Source organism: Eublepharis macularius, chromosome 7 (genome assembly GCF_028583425.1).
Source record: "Eublepharis macularius isolate TG4126 chromosome 7, MPM_Emac_v1.0, whole genome shotgun sequence".
Classification (NCBI taxonomy): domain Eukaryota; kingdom Metazoa; phylum Chordata; class Lepidosauria; order Squamata; family Eublepharidae; genus Eublepharis; species Eublepharis macularius.
In genome coordinates this window covers 14,715,163-14,734,638 of record NC_072796.1, presented here as the reverse complement: position 1 = coordinate 14,734,638, position 19,476 = coordinate 14,715,163, and positions in this window count along the sequence as shown.

Below are 19,476 nucleotides of genomic sequence, written 5' to 3'. Positions count from 1 at the left end.
TCTGACCACCGGTTTGACTTGGCTTTCGCTCTTGGAACTCCCCTTTGACTTTGGCCTTAAGGTTTGGACTTGAACCACCCTGCTTGGGCTGGCCCAGCCCGTGACAGGTGAAGACTGGCATTCAGTTTGAAACCGAACTCCTTGCAGCTGTCATTCACCTGATGTGATTGGGTGTAGAAGCCCCGCCGCTTCCCTTCACCTCCCGTGAAAGGGGCCAGGGGATTCCTCCTACAGTGGGCTAATGGAGGACCTTGCGGTGGGGCTGCAGGCTTAAGCTTAGCCCCCCCGCTTTCCTTTGCCCACTGTGGAAGGGATCAAGGGATTCCCTGGCCCCTCCTGCAGCGGACCAAGTGTGGGGGTAGGTTTAAACCTCCTGCCCCGCCGCTTATTTGACCTGATGGGAGGGGTGGAGGGAATCCTCTTCACCCCCTCACCAGATGGGAGGGGGAAGAGGGAACCCCCTCCTCTCCCTCCCATCAGGTCAAATAAGTGGTGGGACTGGAAGTTTAAATGCCATTTTCTCCAGGGGAACTAATCTCTGTCCGGAGATTAGGGTGGCAGGGCCACGGGACATGGGACTGTTTTCGGGAGCTGCTGGAATGCCGTCCCACCACACTCTGGCTGAAAAAAGCCCTGGTCAAATTCCTTGATTACATCGGCCTTTTCGTTTTCTATTTCCAGCTGTGGGAATCTTAAAAATCATTTTCGTCTCTTGTGTCCCCTAGTCTAATGAACCCCTCAATTTCACATCTTTCCAACTGGAGGTGTCCTTCTTTGTTTATCTTATTAATTAGGAAGTTTCTGTCTCAGACCGAACCCATCATCAGCGGAGGACCTGCTTCTGCAAAACCCCAATCGGTCGTCCTTTTCCCAGTTGCCGCGAAAAAGCAAAGCAGGGTGAAAAAAAAAAACCCCTCTGCAACTGAAGTGAGCCATTAATCATGCCCGCCCCCCATCCGATTGCTTATTGAAAGCATAATATTTGAACCAGCAATTTTATGGGTCAAGAGGGGGTCGTTGCAAAGATGCACAGATTTCCGTGCTTTTATGCCCAGTTACTCAGTTCAAAGAGTGGCAGAAGATTTTCTTGACAGTCCCAATTAGTTCATCTGTCCATTGGCTCTTCCCGTAAAAGGCTCGGTCCCAAAGCTTTTGTGATACAGCATGGCCTGGACACGAAGGAAGGCCTTCTTTGAAAATCACCTGGAACTCACTGCCTCTATCTTCTGCTCATCTGCTGCTCTTCGCTCCACCATCCCGCCCCCACCCCCCGCCCCAGAGAAACGTGCTGCATCTTTCGCCATGCCCTTAACAAATTGCACTCCCTAGTAATCCTATTCTGCAGATGGAAATGAGGAAATCTGGGATTGCTCTCCGGCTCCTCCTGCTCCCTCGGGGAAAAAAAGATTACTTCATGTCAATTCTTTTATTTATGCAGAAAGATAAAACAGATCTTGCTCCATTTTTAAAGTTCCTTCCAGCTGGCCTGGTGCCCATTTTAAAGTGTTCCAGGAATCTCTTCTCCTTCACCAACTTTTGGCAACATCTCTTCCTTCTGATCTGTACTCCCCCCGCCCCCAATACAATAAGGATTCGTGCTTTTCTGAAGGAGGGGTTCATCGTAAGCAAGGGCTTGCAAGTTGTAAATTGACAATCGAATGCCTCCAAGCATATGCAAAGGATTAGGTTTACCGCTAGATGTGTGTCTTTCCTCTAAAAATCTCAAAATTCTCCCCCAAGAAAAAATTCTATGACTTTTAGTTTTTTTAAATGTAATATGAAGAAACTTCCATGTGAACAGACTTGCCCACACTGCAGGGAGCATCTGTTCTATATCATCCATCTGGCATGACATAATGGAAAAGATTGCAACAACAGTGTGGTGTAGTAGTTAGAATGTCAAATTACATCTGGGAGACACAGGTTCAAATCCCTGCTCAGCCGTGGAAACACATTGTGTGACTTTGGACAAGTTATTCTATCAAACTAACCTACCTTACAGGGTTGTTGTCCTGAGGATAACATGGAGGAGGGGAGAATGATGTTGTAAGATGCATTGGATTCCCATTGTGGAGGAAAGTGGGGCATATCTATTTAAATAAATAATAAATAAATAAACCCTAGGATTACCTAGCAGAAAATGTCATGCCCCTGAACAGCTACTTTGTTTCACTTTACAATAAGTGTTCAATATGTTTCAGGGTGTTCAGCACACCTTCTTGCAAAATTTAGGGAAAAACAGATTTTTGAGGTCCAACTTTCTTTCTTTCTTTCTTTCTTTCTTTCTTTCTTTCTTTCTTTCTTTCTTTCTTTCTTTCTTTCTTTCTTTCTTTCTTTCTTTCTTTCTTTCTTTCTTTCTTTCTTTCTTTCTCCCCATTGCCATGGATCCTTTCTAGCTAGAGGCAGCACACACCAATACAATTCTAGAGTAACAACGGGGTTACAAATGTTAAAGTCGCAGAATATTCTCGTTAAGATTGTCCGCTTGGGTGTTTTCCATATAGGGGCGGACTGTTTCTCTGTTGCTGCTGAGGCTGCCAGTACAGTGTAGGAATGACAGACAGTAGCTATTCCTTCCCCTACCGCTCAGGAAAGCTTTTGCTGACTTTTGTTTTTAAACCAGTAATTAACATATCAGTATAAGAGCCAGTTTGGTGTAGTGGTTAAGAGCAGCAGGCGTCTAATCTGGAGAGCAGGGTTTAATTCCCCACTCCTCTACTTGAAGCCAGCTGGGTCACCTTGGGTCAGTCACAGCTCTCTCAGAGCTCTCTCAACCCCACCCACCTCATTGTTGATTGTTGTGGGGATAATAATAACATTGTAAATTGCTCTGAGTGTGGTATTAAGTTGTCCTAAAGGGTAGTATATACATTGAATATTATTATTGTTATCATTATCGTTATGATAAAAATAAAATAAAATCACCTCAAACCACCACCTGGTGGTATGGGTGTTTGTGTGACCACCATTGGAACTGGGGCAGAAATGATGCCGTTGTTGGCAAGACCAGGAAAAGCTGGACTTCTTTGCCCACTCAGCAGCCCTCTCAGCTTTGCTGAGCTTTCCCTACAAAATGTACTTCCCTCCATTTTGAGGTAGTTATTTGGAGGTTTACAAAATAGGGTAAAAATGTTCCCCTTTTCATAGTGCTGGAAGAAAGTGTTACCCGTATGTGGACTGGGTTTTGTGATGTTCTCACTTAACCACATCTGAGGGGCTACATGGAATTGCTAGATGACTGTTCAAATGGAGGACATTGTTTCCTCCTAGTTGACTTTGTGAAATCATCAAACCTGGTAACCTGCAAGGTGGCATGACATGATAAGATTGTCAATATAATCTCTGCCACGCTGGGTCAGTCTCATGAAAAAAAAAATCACTTTTAAACACAAAAATATGAAGTTGCAGATGGGGGTGGCAAAGTTGCAAACAAGACCCAAACCAGATAAGCGAAGAGGGTTTCATAGAGCTTCTTACTCCTGGAACATCCGCCTGTCATAAAAAGTTGTAGCTAAACAACTGATACCGGCCTACCTGTCACTCGGTTCCCGAAATCTTGGATCAATTTATCATATGAAAGATCCAGAAATCTTGGTCAACTATGTAATAGTATGAAGGTTAACTGCATACGAATAAAACTTGTAGTTTCGTTATTTTTTCCCCCTTCTGCTACTACAAAAATGCAAGCAAATGTGAATCAGCTTCAATAAAAGTAAAATACAATAAAATACAATAAAAGTTGTATCTGTTGCAATATAGTGGCTTGGAGAGTGTTTCACTGCACAAGATCCCACACTCTGTGTTAACTAACTAATATCCCCAAAGACTAGGTGACTTTGGACCAGCCATTATCCCTTAGCCTAACCTTTCTCCCAGGGGTGTTGTGAGGATAAAATGGTGGTGGTAGGGAGAAACCTATGTACACCACCCTGAGCTCTGTGAAAGGAGGGGGGGATTAAACAAAGAGTTAGAGTCTCTCTACACGAGACGTCTTGGGGTGTGTTCATCAGGTATAGGGAGATGCAATGATAGTTGGGAAGTGTAGTTTAAAAAGACAGAACCGACGGAGATTGCTCCTCAGAGGGTTTGTTAATTTCCTCTTTGCCTCCTTAAAGGCGCTGTCAATTTCACCTCTCCAGTCTAAACTACCCTTTCCCGCTAGCGTTGCATCTCCTGACACATGGTCTTCGCGTGTCAGATGTCTCATGTAGAGAGACTCTTAGGGCCAAGCTACACATGACGAATGACACTTGAACGGCAAGTGTATTTCTCCCTGTTCACTTGCCCTCCACTCAATCCACTTGCCGTTCAAGTGTCATTCGTCATGTGTAGCTTGGCCCTTACAGTCTAATCTTCTGCATACTTCCTCACAATAAAGTGGTAGGAAGGAATTAGTTTGAAGTCTAACATGATTGAACATGTTTTCTAAAGACAGAGAGCAACTGTGTTTCATCCCTCACTTTCGAAATGACAGGTAGCCTGGCATTGTTTCATGTATTTTTAACATAGGCACATAGGTGTTAAATTTTGTCCCCATCCCGCATAAACTTGCAGCCTTCTCCCACTTTTTTTTTTTTAAAAAAAAATGACTTTGGGCTGTGCTGTGGCTGATATTTGCTCCTCATTTAAAGTACTGGCCAGCTTGCTGTAGCCCTGGATCAAGGTTTTGGAGATCCAAATAACCTTTGGGTAAGTTGTTGGGGTGTCATTTCGCAAGTACAAATATGTCTTTTTCACTCTCAAAAGCACGGAGAGCTGTGGTCTCCAGGATAGCTCCACAAATTGCAGTAAGGCACCACAGTAAAGTCAGGTTGTGATCAACTGTATCCAAGGCTGGAAGGGCAAACAAGATCGATAACGTGCAATTGACCCGATTGATTTCTACTCAGAGATCATAAGAGCAGTCACAGCTCACCATGCCCATAGGCTGAAAGCTACCAGTAGGAGTCTCAAAACCTAACAGCATCCAGGTGTGCCTTCAAGAGAGTCCAAAAATATCATTGCAGGAGGCACTACGTTATTATTATTGCAGTGAAATCCGAAGTGAAGTTACTCATTGAAATCAATGGACTTAGACTGGAGTTACTCTGCTTAGAATTTCACTATTAGTGGAGTTGAGAAAAACATTTCTGCTGCTCAACACAGCATTATTGTTTATTGTCATTCATATCCCACCTTTCTCCAAGGGGGACACAAAGCAGCTTGCGTTGCTCTCCCCCATTTTATCTTTTCAACAATCCTGTGAGGTTGGTTAGGCTGAGGTTCCAGGACCGGTCCAAGGTCCCCCAGTGAACTTCCGTGGCAGAGTATTCCAATCTGTGTCTCCCAGTTTCTGTTCCAGCACTCTAACCACTACTCTAATCTGGAGAACTGGGTTTGATTCCCCAGTCCTCCGCTTGAAGCCAACTGGGTGACCTTGAGTCAGGCACAGCTCTCTCAGAGCTCTCTCAGCCCCACCCACCTCACAGGGTGATTGTCGTGAGGATAATAATAACACATTTTGTAAACCACTCTGAGTGGATGTTAAGTTGTCCTGAAGGTCAGTATATAAATCAAATGTTGTTGTTGATGATGTTATCAATATTATGCTATTGTTGCTGTTGTTATACTTACAAATACTCCTTACCCAGGAGAGTAGAATCTGCGACCCATTTCGCCGCTTGCAACCCACCAGAGTCATTACAGAAATTTTTTTGCCTTGCCCCTTCCCTTGGTCTTCAGAAACAGTGAAGGTTAACAATTACCCTGCAGACTACCATTTAGAAATGGCCGGTTAAGTTTGCCTTGGTGGGTCACATTTAGTGTGAAACACGTGATGGATTAAGTTGACTAAAATGAATTTATTTATGACAGTGCAATCCTAAACCGGTTTACACCTATTGAAGCCAGTGGGGTTTGATGGGTGAAACGGCATAGGTCTTAGCTCATATATGCGGCTTTTCTTTTTAGAAAGCCTAGCACAGTGTAACTGGTGCCCTCAGCGGCCCTCCCCTCAGGCACTGATCAAATCTGTATCTGCTTACCAATGCTGCAACCGTTCACGGAGTCTCAATGAAGCAGATGTTATGAGGATGTGATGTACTGTTGCGCCTTTACCTGGCAGGATTTTCTCTCGCTCCTTTTGGAAGATGTTCAAAGAACAGTTTTTGTTGTTGTTGCTGTTGCTTCCCATTAGAGAAGAATGTTTCTTTTCTTGTGCCAACATCTTCTGCACACACAATCTTTAGAAGATGCTCCAGGTGAAGCATTCAAGGTGTCGAAAGCCAAAACCCAAAGATTTTTTCAAGACGCGCTTTCTGTATTTCCTTAGGGATTCGACTGAGCAGAGTTCGAGCTTGATTGAAAGGTGGAACCTTTATGCAATATTTGTTTAACATGTCTTTAATATATTATCGAACATCATGCTTTTGAAAGACATTTCAATTGTGCTATTAGTTTGCATAATGTTTGACTATGAATGATGTACTCTATAAAGAGAATCATAGCAGAAAAATGGCTTTTTAAATGAAACAATTTTTTGCTTTCTAATGTGTAAGAATTTGTTATTCATATGAATAGGCAAGTTTAAATGGAATGAAACCATCATTGCCTTCCTTGCTGAAAAACGTTATACAACCAATATTTAAACCTTGTCTCCTCCACAGAGTCTCCATTCTGTCAGATCTGCTTGTCAGTTTCTTATAGTATCATTTGCCTTTTCTTAAATTCTCTCTTTGTTTGCATGTTTACTGATTACACTAGTTGCTATAGTTGCTGAAGTATATTCAAACAATTACAATGCTCATTTTTTATCCATTAAGGCAGGGGTGGGCAAATTGCGGCCCGCGGGCCACATGCGGCCCGCTACAGAGTTTTTTGTGGCCCGCCAAGACAGTCAGAAAAATCCGCCTTGAACCGAGATTTCCTTCCTGTGCGCGACCGAAGATTCATCTCGTATTTTCCACTAGGACGGCTAGTGGATGTGCTTGCAGCTATAGATGATATGAAATTAGCACAATAAATAAATTGAATAAAACTACCACTATTTTATTTAATTTATATTTATTGATTTTTATGATACAATTTATACCTTTTCTGAAATGCAAAGTTAACTAATGAATGCAATCATTTTAAAAGGTGCGGCCCTCCGCTAACCTCCGCTCCCACAAAGTGGCCCCCGAGCCAAAACAATTGCCCACCCCTGCATTAAGGAAACCCAAGAGGGTGGGGTGAAGAAAGACAAAAGTGTCCATCAAATATTAATCCAAGGGTTAAGGAACCAGTAACAAAGAGATTGAAACTTTTTCTGGTCAAACAGTTTAACCCATTAGTAAAAAGAGGGTTCCCATTTTGTTACCCAATGAGGTCTCCTTATGAGTTGGGGGAATTAGTGTGCAAGAAGAGCAGCAAGAGGCGGATAGCTTCAGGATCTGTTGTGCCTATGTGTACGAGGACCCCTTCCTCTAGAGAACCCTTTCAATAAACAGGCAGATGTTCAATCAAAAAGGGTTTTTAAATTTAAAATATTAAAGATCAGTTGCACACAAAACATACAGCACACACACAGAACTAACTAGAAAAACAGGGAGGAAAGTTGGAGAGAGTTGCAGGGGTTGGGCTTATAATTACCAGGTCCAGACGACAGAGGTTGTCCGAGGGAGAGCAGCTTCAATGACCAGCACTTCGCAGCAAGAAGAGGGAGAAGGGTTCAGACATGCTGTCTGCAGGCCCGTGGAAGGTCCAGGGCGCACACACAGAATGAATCAGTGAGCAGTCCAATCCAATTATACCGTGGAATGTTCTCTGGGCAAGATTGTGTCTTCTGCCCCCAAACAATGGCTTAATGGTTGTCTTGGGGGAGACAAAGAATTGGGAAACTGCCTCTGGAGTGAGACAATAAGGCTGGGAAGGTTTGATTGTGCTTTCCTGAGAGGAACTATAGGTGTAAAAAGATTTTTGATGACCCATGGTGGTTGGACTGGTGAGGCTATAATAGGAGAGTGGGTAAGGGTAGGATTGGAAGGGTGTACTTCAAGTACTTCTGGAGACCTCCGTTGTTCTATGGCTTTGCACACCTCCGGGGCGCGGGGCTGAGAGTTAGTCTTAGTTCACCTCTCACATTCCAGTACTTTTCCATCTTCTGACTAGCCAGGCAACTTGTCAGTGTTTTAAACACATGAGGAGAGGGGCTTATGATATTCCATCATCATAAGCCTTCTTAATATTGTGAGGGCAAGTGTGAGCACTAACAATTTTGCTATGACCTACATGCACTTCATATGTTACATTCAGAGGAAGGGAGCCATTTCCCTAAAGTTTCATCTCATTGGGCTGTTGAAATCTTAAAAGGCCAGCATCAGGTGGGTGGAGACAATGACACAAGCCCTTCCCACGCAGTCAGGACTCAACAGGACTCAACAGTGGCCATATATAAACGGACTGTAGGAATATTACTGCAAAATGTGAATTTCTGGCTGCTCCACATGGGGAGAATTCTCGATGCAGCTGTCTTTTCTGCTTCACTTTCCTGGCTTCAGCCTTCCCTCTTCCCAGGCTGCCATTTCATTCCTGCCATGGAAGGGCTTTGGGGGGCTTTTTAAAAACCATCACTTGCTAGACCTCTACAGCATTATAATATTACTAGAAACAAAGCTCGTTGTGGGAAAAAATACAACGGGCACTAGAAAGGGGAGAGCGGGCAGGCAGGCATTCCCTCCTCCTCTGTCACTGATCCTGGCCTGTGAAGGAGGGGGGTGGGCATTGACACCTGCTCCACACCTAATGTCAGCAACATGAATGGGTGGTGGGCTTTGCTACCTGCTGCACGTCTGATACAGGCCGGGTAAAGGGGGGCAGACATCGCCACCTGCTGATCCCAGCTGCCTTCTGCTCTGCACCTGATTACAGCTGGGTGAAGGGGGGCAGGCATTGCTGCCTGCTCCAAGCCTGATCCCAGATGGGGGAAGGGAGGGTGGGCATTGCCACCTGTTCCCTGCTGGGTGAAGGGAGGAGCGAGCACTACCTCCTGCTCCTCACCGGATCCCGGCAGGCAAAGGTGGGTGGTGGGCTTTGCTACGTGCTCTGCTCCTGATCCCAACTGGGTGAAGGGGGTGCAGGCATTGCCATCTTCTCTGCTTCTGATTCCGGCAGGTTGAAGGGGGGTGTAGATTGCTGCCTGCTTGGCACCTGATTCCGACAGGGTGAAGATGCAGTGGACATTGTCACCTGCCCAGTGCCTTATTCCAGTAGGTTGAAGGCGGCGGGCATTGCCACCTGCTCCACTTTGTGTCCCAGCTAGGTGAATGAAAGAAGGGAATTGCCTCTTGCTCTGTGCCTGATCCCACCCAGTTGAAGACACTAGGCAGACAATAGCACCTACTCCACTCCTGAATCCACCTGGGTGAAGGGTGGGGGTCGGCATTGCCACCTGATCTGCTCCTAATATGAGCAGTTAAGGTGGAGAGTTGGCATAGCCACTTGCTCCGTTCCTGATCCCAGCTGGGTGAAGGGGGGGGTGGGCATTGCCACCTGTTCCACTCCTAATACCAGCTGGGTTAAGGCAGGAGTGGGAATTACCACCTGCTCCACTCCTGATCCCAGCTGGCTGAAGGGGGTGGTATTGCCCCCTGCTCAACTCCTAATACCACCTGAGTTAAGGTGGGGTGGAGCATTGCCACCTGCTCTGCTCCTGATCCCTGCTGGGTTAAGGTGGGGGGTGGGCACTGCCACCTGCTTCGGTCCTAATGTCAGTTGTGATAAGGTGGGGGTGGGCATTGCCACCTGCTTCGCTCCTAATACCAGCTGCATTAAGGTGGGGGTGGGCATTGCCACCATCTCCGCTCCTAATACCAGCTGGGTTAAGGCAGGGGCAGGCATTATCACCTGCTCCGCTCCTGATTCCAGCTGGCTGAAGGGGGGGCAGGCATTGCCACCTGCTCTGCTCCTAATACCTGCTGAGTTAAGGCGGGGTGGTCTTTGCCACCTCCTCTGCTCCTAATACCGGCTGGGTTAAGGCAGAGAGTGGGCATTGCTGCCTGATCTGCTCCTAATACCAGCTGGCCTAAGGCAGGGCGGGCAGGCATTGCTGCCTGCTCCACACCTAATACCAGCTAGTTGAAGTGGGGTGAGCATTGCCACCTGCTCTGGTACTAACAACAGCTGGGTTAAGGTGGTGGTGAGCATTACCACCTGTTCCACTCTTAATACCAGCTGGCTGAAGGGGGGCAAGCATTGCCACCTTCTCCGCTCCTAATATCAGCTGGGTTAAGGTGGGGATGGGCATTGCCACCTTCTCCGCACCTAATACCAGCCAAGTTAAGGTGCAGGGAGGGCATTGCCACCTGCTCCGCTCCTGTTCCCTGCCTGGGCTTCCCACCACGGCATGTTTTCTGGAGCAATATGGTGAGTTACCTGGGCTTTCCTCTGTGGCAATGTCCTCTGGTAGTGCATCAGGGTATAAAGTGAGTTGTCTGAAACACGCTTACTCAATTATATAGTAAGATAACTGTCTATTGCCATAATCTACTAGCACTTAATTTTTTAATAAAGGCAATTCTCTATCCATTTATGTTACAAAGATATACAGGATGCATTTTTCCTCTTATGCCACCAAAGCCTGAAAAAGCCTTCTGGGGGTATGGGGAAAATGGCAGCAATGGGGAAAGAAGTAGAGATAATGAGGCAGGAAGGACCTTGAAAGCATTCAAGGTTTGAGACAGAAAGGTCACAGCAAAGCAGGAGACAACCTGAAAGTAGATGACTGGGGAATGACATCATATAGCTGCTCCAAAAAACCTCACTCTAGTTTGGTTGCCAGACCAGAGCAGATCCCCTATGTGGAAGCAACTTGGATAGTTCTGAGTTTCACAGGAGCATCAATTCTGACTAATTTCAAATGTCCCCATTGCCATCCATTATGTAGTCCCCCTCCAAAGAAGAGCCAATGGTAAATCACAATCTGTCACACTCCTCATTTGTCAAATGGCTTCGGTCTACAATCCCTGAGACCTGCCACATGTACAAATGGCTCTGACCTGCCTGTTGGAATACAGGCTGCAAGATCTGACGTTTGGTCATTATGGGGTTAATGTGTTTACTCAGTGTGGTCTTGTTCAAGGTGTTAACCTTGGTGTTTAAAGCCCTTCACGGACTGGGACCTGCATACCTGCGGGACCGCCTCTTCCATTACGCCCCCTGCAGGGTGTTGCGCTCTGCAGACAAGCAACTCCTGGTGGTCCCCGGCCCGAGGGACATCCATCTGGCCTCAACCAGGGCCAGGGCTTTTTCTGCCCTGGCCCCGGCCTGGTGGAGTGCTCTCCTGCTGGAGATCCGGGCCCTGACGGACCTGTTACAGTTTCGCAGGGCCTGTAAAATGGAGATGTTCTGCTGGGCCTTTGGCTGAGTGCCAGCGGGTGTCCTCCTCCTTCCATCTAAGACCACCACCACTTCTTCTGGGGCTGCCCTTGGCCATCTACTATGCCCATATACAGACTCCCAATATTTGTTTAAATAGCCTGCTCCTGGGCTATTTTAATGACTTTTTAAAATGTTTTATTGATTTTAAGTCTTTGTGACTTTTAATGTATTTTTTTAATGTTGTTAGCCGCCCTGAGCCCATCTGTGGGGAGGGCGGGGTATAAATCAAATCAAATAAATAAAATAAATAAATAGTTTGTATTGACCTGGAAGGGAAACCTGGCAGAGAGCCAATAGCCTAATCTAACTCAAAGCCCTGGAAACTAAGATGTGTTTGTAAACTGCTATTGGTCAATTGATCAGGTGATGTCTTTTCTAAGCTCAAGAAGAAGATCACCATAACTGGCATGGTCTCTCATTCTCAGTTTGTACTCTGTAGCGTCAAGATGTAGGTGATAGATTTCTTTGTTTTGTAGCAACCCCGTGCACCTTTTTTCTTTAGAAGTAAACTTTTCTTAAAAGCAATAAAAGCTTATGTATCTGTATTGATTCAAGATCCATTATAACTCTGAATTTAAACTATTTTTAACCCAACACTGCCCACATTGTCAGAATCTATTGCTTGTCCCAGCTATCTACTTTCATCTTCTCCAAAAGCATGTCTCTTGGAGGTATGGAGGAGGATTCCATCATATGATCCACCATCTGGAAGCTGAAATTGTGCAGCTCAGAAAGAGGCTAATGCTGAAATCCTAGGGACACCTACCTGGAAGTAAGCCCATTGAATAACATGGGATATATCTCTGTGTAGACTTGCTTAGAACTACTCCCAATCTCTTGTGCTGTTTGTGAAAACTAACAATCCGAGAGGGCAAAGAGAGCAATCCTAAACAGGTCTACTGTCTATATATGGGTCTTAGATCAATAGGATCTCAATAAAGTCCTAAGACCCACCTCCCAAGGTCTGTACATCAACATTAAGATCGACAGATATGAACACTATCAGACCCCCCCCCCCCACTAAAGTGTTCTTTAGAGCTAACAGTGACATTTTAATTCACTTTGGGACTTTGGCTGATCATAAGCAGGGCTTTTGAGATGCCTCTAGGCAGGCTGAGTCCAGACCTAATGCAAAACCATGGTTGACTTTAACTATAATTAGTTCATAAAACCAGGATTCAGCTCACAGATGATCACCCAAATCCTGATTTGTTTGGACACGTGCTGGTTTAATTGATTTCACCTCTGGCCAGGTGTCTCCGTAGCTAGGGGTGCACAAGAGTCGGTTTGCGTAAGAAACCCAAATAAAACCAGGATGCCAGCATCACATAAAATCAAAGTTAAGAATAAATCAAGTTAATCAACCCACTTTAAACCATAGTTTCACAGAACTGGTTGGATTAACCCTATCCTAGTTAGTGTTTGAACAATTATATTAACCATAGTTAGTGTAATTAAACTTGCTATGTTATAGGGGATGGAATTCCTTTTTCCAAAGTTTACTTTCTTAGATATTGTTATTGATTCCTCTTACTCTCTTTTTTCTTCTTCCGAATAAGGAATTTCTCTTTAATTTCTCTTTGATCTCTTTTTTGTACTTTTTTGTTATATCACACATGTACCATTTTGTAAATTCACCCCCGACCCTTAACACAGCTTTTGACAGGTGGTATTGAAAAGGAATGATAACCATGAAGAGCAGGAGGGTTGTGATAAATAAATCATTACATAGGCCTCAAAAACCTAATTAAAGGATTCCATGTTTGGGCCGTTAGCAGAGTCTGTCATTTGGCATAGGAAGCATCTGGGCTTTTTTTGAGCTGGAACGCCCCAGAATGGCATTCCAGCACCTCTATAAAATAGTCACCTGACTGGTGTCACATGAGTATTTTTAAAATGGCCTGTTTTGGCCATTTTGGGCCTGTTTGGGCCCAGATCAGGCCACTGCCTGGCGGGGGAGCATTCCTTTGCCAGGCAGCAGCCCATTCCAGCCCAACTCAGGCCCAGTCTGGGATGCTTTGGAGCTGTTTTAGCAATTTTGGGCCCAAAACGGCCTGGATTGGGGCTGAAACAGCCTGGATTGGGGCTGAAACAGCCAGGATTGGGAAACTGTTGGGTGGGGAAGGGTTGCCTCGCCCAGCAGCGGTCAGTTCCAGGCAGTTTCAGCACCAATCCAGGCCATTTAGGGGACTGTTGGGCCATTTTGGGCCCAATTCTGGCCCCAAATGCCAAGATTGGGGTTGAAATGGCCAGAACTGGGCCTCTGCCGGGTGGAGGAACACCCCCCCTCCCCATACAGGCCCAATCCTAGCCATTTCAGGCTCAATCCTGTCCATTTTGGGCCCCTTTTGGCCATTTGGGCCCAATTTGGGCCCTAAATGGCCAGGATCAGGCCCTAAATGGCCAGGTTTGGGCTGCCACTGGGTGCAGGAGTGTTCTCCCATGTGGCAGCAGCCTGTTCCAAGCAAATTCGGGCCATTTCAGGCCTGTTTTGGCCCAATTTGGTTCCAAAATGGCCTGTATTGGGCCCTAAAAGGCCAGGTTTGGGCCACTGTCGGGCGGGGGAGTGCTCTCTCATTTGGCAGCCACCTGTTCCAGGCTGATCCAGGCCATTTTGGGCCCATTTTTGCCCTGCCATGGAGCACGAGTGCACTCTTGTGGTGACCACGGCCTCTGTGATGATGTCACTTCCCAGAAGTGACATCATCGCTCAGTTCTGGGAGCATGTGCATACACATGTAGTGAGAAGCACACACCTCCTCCTGGGAGTTGCCCTGGGTGAGAGTTCCCCCACGTCTTTCCCCAGAAAAAACGCCCTGGGAAGCGTGATTATAGGTGGTTGTGAGCTGGTTCTGCTGGCTGCTGTGTGTGTAGGAGAGAAAATAACAAAGCATGTACTTGCTTTGTATTTAGAAAAGAAATAAGAGTTCTTTATTGTAGGAACTCCATACTCTGATAGGAAAGGAGGACAGATAGATCCTAACTACCTATCTAGTCTAAGGATGGACGTGGATGCTAAAGCAAAGCCTGCATCCATGCTGCCAAGATGGAGGGAGGAGAAGGAGAGAGATGTTGCCTGGAACAATGCTAGAAAGAGATGAAGTGAGAGGGAGGAAGTCAAGGGAAGGAAATCCTGAGAACAGCAATCTACATATCAAAGGACAGTCAGAGCAGTAAATAGTAAACAAAGTGCCCTGACCTCTTTATCTTTCTAACTCTTTGGTTTGTCCCCCTCTGAAACCTGAGGAAAGGGACAGCGCTGAATCCTCCTCTTCCAACAGATAGGACACTTAGGCAGAAGAAGCTTGACTTTACTAACTGCAATGTCAGGCATTAGGTCTTGCTGCCAAAGAAAAGAGGGAGTCCCAGTTCTGGGAACTTGTTTCCTTCAGTTTAGGCACATCTCCCCATCTACTGGAGGTTCAGATCTTAGCAAAAGACTGGCATGCTCACTCCAGCCAGGTATTTAGCCCCTTCCCCTCCATTCACAAGGCAGTATGGCAAACACCACTTTTAGATCTACCCACCTCGCCACTATGACCTCCTGTTGCAGCAACTGAAATAAGGGTCCTCCTCTCCTCTCTCTCCTCTGGTAAATCTCCTGGCAAGGACTGGGTCCCTCCCAAGTTGTTTAAATCCTTTCCTGATTGGTAGGTGCTCATCTTTGCCCACAACAGATGCTACGATCAGCAAAAGACAGCAGAGACCCCCTCACCTCTGCAGGAGTATACCGTATACCCTGCAGCTGTGGACAAGTTTACATCGGGACCACAAAGCGTAGCATCCAGACAAGAATAAAAGAACATGAAAGACACTGCAGACTTGGACAGCCTGAAAAATCAGCAGTGGCTGAACATAGCCTAACTCAAACAGGGCACAGTATCTTATTCCAGGACACCAAAATACTGGACAACACTTCCAACTACTTTGTCAGACTGCACAGGGAAGCCATTGAAATTCACAAGCATAAGCAAAACTTCAACAGGAAAGAAGAAACCTTAAGAATGAACAGAGCATGGGCTCCAGTTCTGAAAAACACCAGGCCAACAAAACACTCCACACCCGACAATAGCCCTGCAGAGAAGATTAGCACATCAAGCACCAATCCATATGCAAAAGAACCGCCTCAGGATACAGTGAAGCCTCCCGCCATTAGCATTCCACACCCTGGGAAACTCTTACAGAATGACTCAGCTCAACCCCACCCCTCCTGAGTAGATACAAATGACCTACATCTTTTCCACACTGTGACACTGAGAGATCTCTGTCTTTTGGTGCTACACCTCTGAAGATGCCAGCCACAGCTGCTGGCGAAACGTCAGGAACTACAATGCCAAGACCACGGCAAGACAGCCCGGAAAACCCCCAACAACCATTTGCCCAGTTGTTTACCCAAATAAATCTATCTGGTATTTTTCCCTCAGGGTGGAAAATAGCATCGTAGTCACAGTATTTTAAAAGGGCTGCAAATCGATCCCCCAAAATTATTGACCAATTAGCCTGCTGGACATAACCTTCAAGCTGTACAGCAAATTTCTGCGGCACAAATGGAGAACTGGGAAACAAACCTCCAAGAACTTAATCCATCCTGAGCAAGCAGAGTTCAGGAAAGGGGCAGGCACTGCTGATCATTGCTTGATTCTTTGCCAGATGGCTCAGCAGAGTATTATGGGCCCACCAAGGCCATGTTCAAAGCATTTGTGGATCTAACTGCTGCCTTGGACTCAATCGATCGGAACCAACTATGGGCAAAACTACTGGCACCAGTATCAAAATGGCTATTGTTCCTATATGTCTGCAAGAGTTAATAAGAGTTAATAACAGGGCTCTTTAACAGAGGAGAACCCTATTCTCCAGGGAGTTAAACAAGGGTGTGTTTTGGCCCCTTTGCTCTTCAATCTGTATCTAAATAATATAGTTTCAAGTTTGCCAGGCCCTGAGTTCTTTCCTTTGTCTTTGGGAGGTCGGAAAGTATCGGTTTTCCTATATGCAGATGGCATGGTGTTGGTGTCTAGCAGAGCCACGTTAAGCTCATTGCCTACATTGGTTCAGGCTTCTAAGTTTCCACAGGCCCAGTTCTGGCCGGACACCCTGGGAGTGGAATGTGCAGCTCAGTTAATTAATTGCACCTGTGAGCTGTTGCCTAGGGAAAGCAGCCTGGAGAGGTAAGGGGGTCTTAGCTAGAGGTGGGCACGATCCAAAAAAAAAATACCGATCAAGCTGATCGTGGATCAGCGCTAGTGACAATCCCGAATTAACGATCCACACCAATCATCTCCCATTTCCGATCCGTGGATCGTGGATCGTGGAGGCAAAAGCAGAGGGGTGCCCCGCTGTTCCCAGCGATACAGGAACGGTGGCTGATGCCGGCGGCATCTGTGTTTGTGTTTGGCTGTCTGTGTTTGGCCGTCCGAGCTGCCTATCAGGGTTTGCAGGGATGAGATTGGAGTGCCCATGGCTACAGAACACCCCCTTCCCCCTCCCTCCCTTGGGTATCTTCTCCCAGCTGGTGACTGCTTTGCTGCTCCGTGGTTGGAAGGAAGCCCTGCTGATCAAGGCAAGCTGGGCTTCCATTCGGGTTTCCAGGGCGACAGAAGGAGGGCAAACACAGCTCAGGCATTCCCCTGGCTCCGTTACCAGGGGAATAGATTGCTGGCGCCTGAGTATCTGGCTTCCCGATCTGAGCACGATTGCACCGATCAAGCCCCGATCCAGCCCCCCTCCCGACCGCTGGATCGTTGGCCGTGCCCGAGCACGATCTTCCGGGTCCCGATCGCTCGATTGCCGTTATTGTGGTTTTTTTCCGATCGTAATGCGGATCGTGCCCATCTCTAGTCTTAGCTCTGCAAGTACTCCTCTCAGTTCTCAGGCTAGTAACGCTGATTGCAAGCGTACCTCTGATTGGCTAACAATCATAGAAAAGATGGCTCCTCTCAAGAGACGAAAGGACGCTACACACACGCATTGAGTCTTCGTTGGATTATTCCATGCTGTCCTTTCCATCAGCATGTGAGAGACTTTGCTCCATGCCAGGCCTGATGACCAGACCTGCCTGGCATGGTTTATGTTTGTGAGTACAAGCCTCAAGCTTTCTTCAGAGAAATGCAAGCTAGCCAGCTTATGTTTTTAGTCAGTTAGCTATAGTAGAGAATAGGCAAGTTTTATTGTTTTAATGCCATTTGCTTGTGCCTTAATAGAGTGGTTCCTGATACCTGCATACACTCTTCTAAACTAATAAACATCATTTATATATAAGCCTTGTGTCTTTGAGTGTCTGACCAACTGTGTGCAGAATCCCCCAGGTGAAAGAACCCGGAGACTGGCGAGTCTCACACAAACGGGGTAAGCTATCCTTCCAGGAGTCCTGCTAGGGGTTTGAGTGGCTGTAAGCAGCACTTGGAACGGCAGGCGGGAGGAGGTGAACCCCCTGGACAGTTGGTATCCTCAACCCGCATCAGTTTAAGGAGAATGTTGTATAAACTGGGCAATTTCTGTAAGGGTGAGGCCTTATACATCAACTTTGCCAAGACCAAAGTAATGGGTTTTTGGAAGAGACATCGAAGATATAGAGGGTCAATAGACAGCAATCCCGTTGAGCACGATCAGAACCTTTAAGTATCTTGGGGTGACATTTAGTGACATCGTCTCAAGGAAAGCCCACCTAGTGATAACAAAAGCCTCATTTTTGAGAACTACTGGGACCATCTTTAAAATTTTACACCTCAAAAGGAGGTTGTTTAGTTGAGCTGGCCTTGAAACTGTTCCAGTGTAAGGCCATCCCCCAGCTTCTGTATGGTGCAGAAATCTGGGGTTGGAATGACCGACTGATTTCAACCCTGGAACCAATCTGAAGTGCCTTTTTAAAGAGAATTTTAGCTTTGCCTCACAGCACTCGAGCAACTGTAACAACAACAACAACAGCAACATTCGATTTATATACTGCCCTTCAGGACAACTTAATGCCCACTCAGAGCGGTTTACAATGTATGTCATTATTATCCCCACAGCAAACACCCTGTGAGGTGGGTGGGGCTGAGAGAGCTCTGGAGGAGCTGGGACTGACCCAAGGTCACCCTGTTGGCTTCAAGTGAAGAAGTGGGGAATCAAACCCAGTTCTCCAGATTAGAGTCCCGTTGCTCTTAACCACTAAACCAAACCGGCACCGAACCACTACACTAAACTTGTACTTGGTTACCTTCTATCAGAGCCCATTTGCCTTATTAAGATTCTGGAGAAAGCAGTGGAATATTTCCACTAGTCTGCCCTTAAGGCAAAATAAAGCACGGGTGCCTCCATCGTTATTCCCTAGTGGGTGACGTTCAGGGTGTCCCCTTGCCTGGTCTTAATATATGCGACTGGATCTTTAAGACTAATGTGGCATTAGATAACTCTCTGCTCCAAATTTTCTCCGCGGTTCAAGTTGCTCAAGAGGGACCTCAGCAAAGCCTCCTTTGACAAAAATCACTTTTCCCAATCTTAGAACAGCTTTGACTTCTCTGAGGCTTGAATTCAAACCATGCCCTCTGCCATTCTAGACAGTCATTATGCACAAATACCAACTGATGCCAATTTTTGTATCTGTGGAGCTTCAGTACCCAAGACATTCCACCAGTGCTCATTTTGAGGGGGAATGCACAGGAATGGAGTTCCAGTAGTTCTCCAAAAAGGTCACATGTCAGGTGGCCCCACCCACCTGATTTTTGGCCATTTTGGGCCCATTTCGCCCAATTCGGGCCCAAAATGACCAAGATCAGGCCCAAAACAGCCAGGATTGGTCCTGAAACGGCCAGGATTGGGCCTCTGACGGGTGGTGGATCACTCTCTCGCTCAGCAGTGGCCCAATCCTGAACATTTTGGGCCCATTTTCGGCCATTTTCAGCCCCTTTTTGCCATTTTGGGACCAATTACGGCCCTGAATGTCCAGGATTGGGTCCAAAACAACCAGGCCAGGTGATGTCAGGGGGTGGGGCATATGCAAATCAGTTATGCTAATGACACACTTCTGACGATGTCAAGGGGCATGGCATATGCAGATGAGTTGTGCTAATAAGTTATGCTAACGAGTTCCTGCAGCTCTTTTTC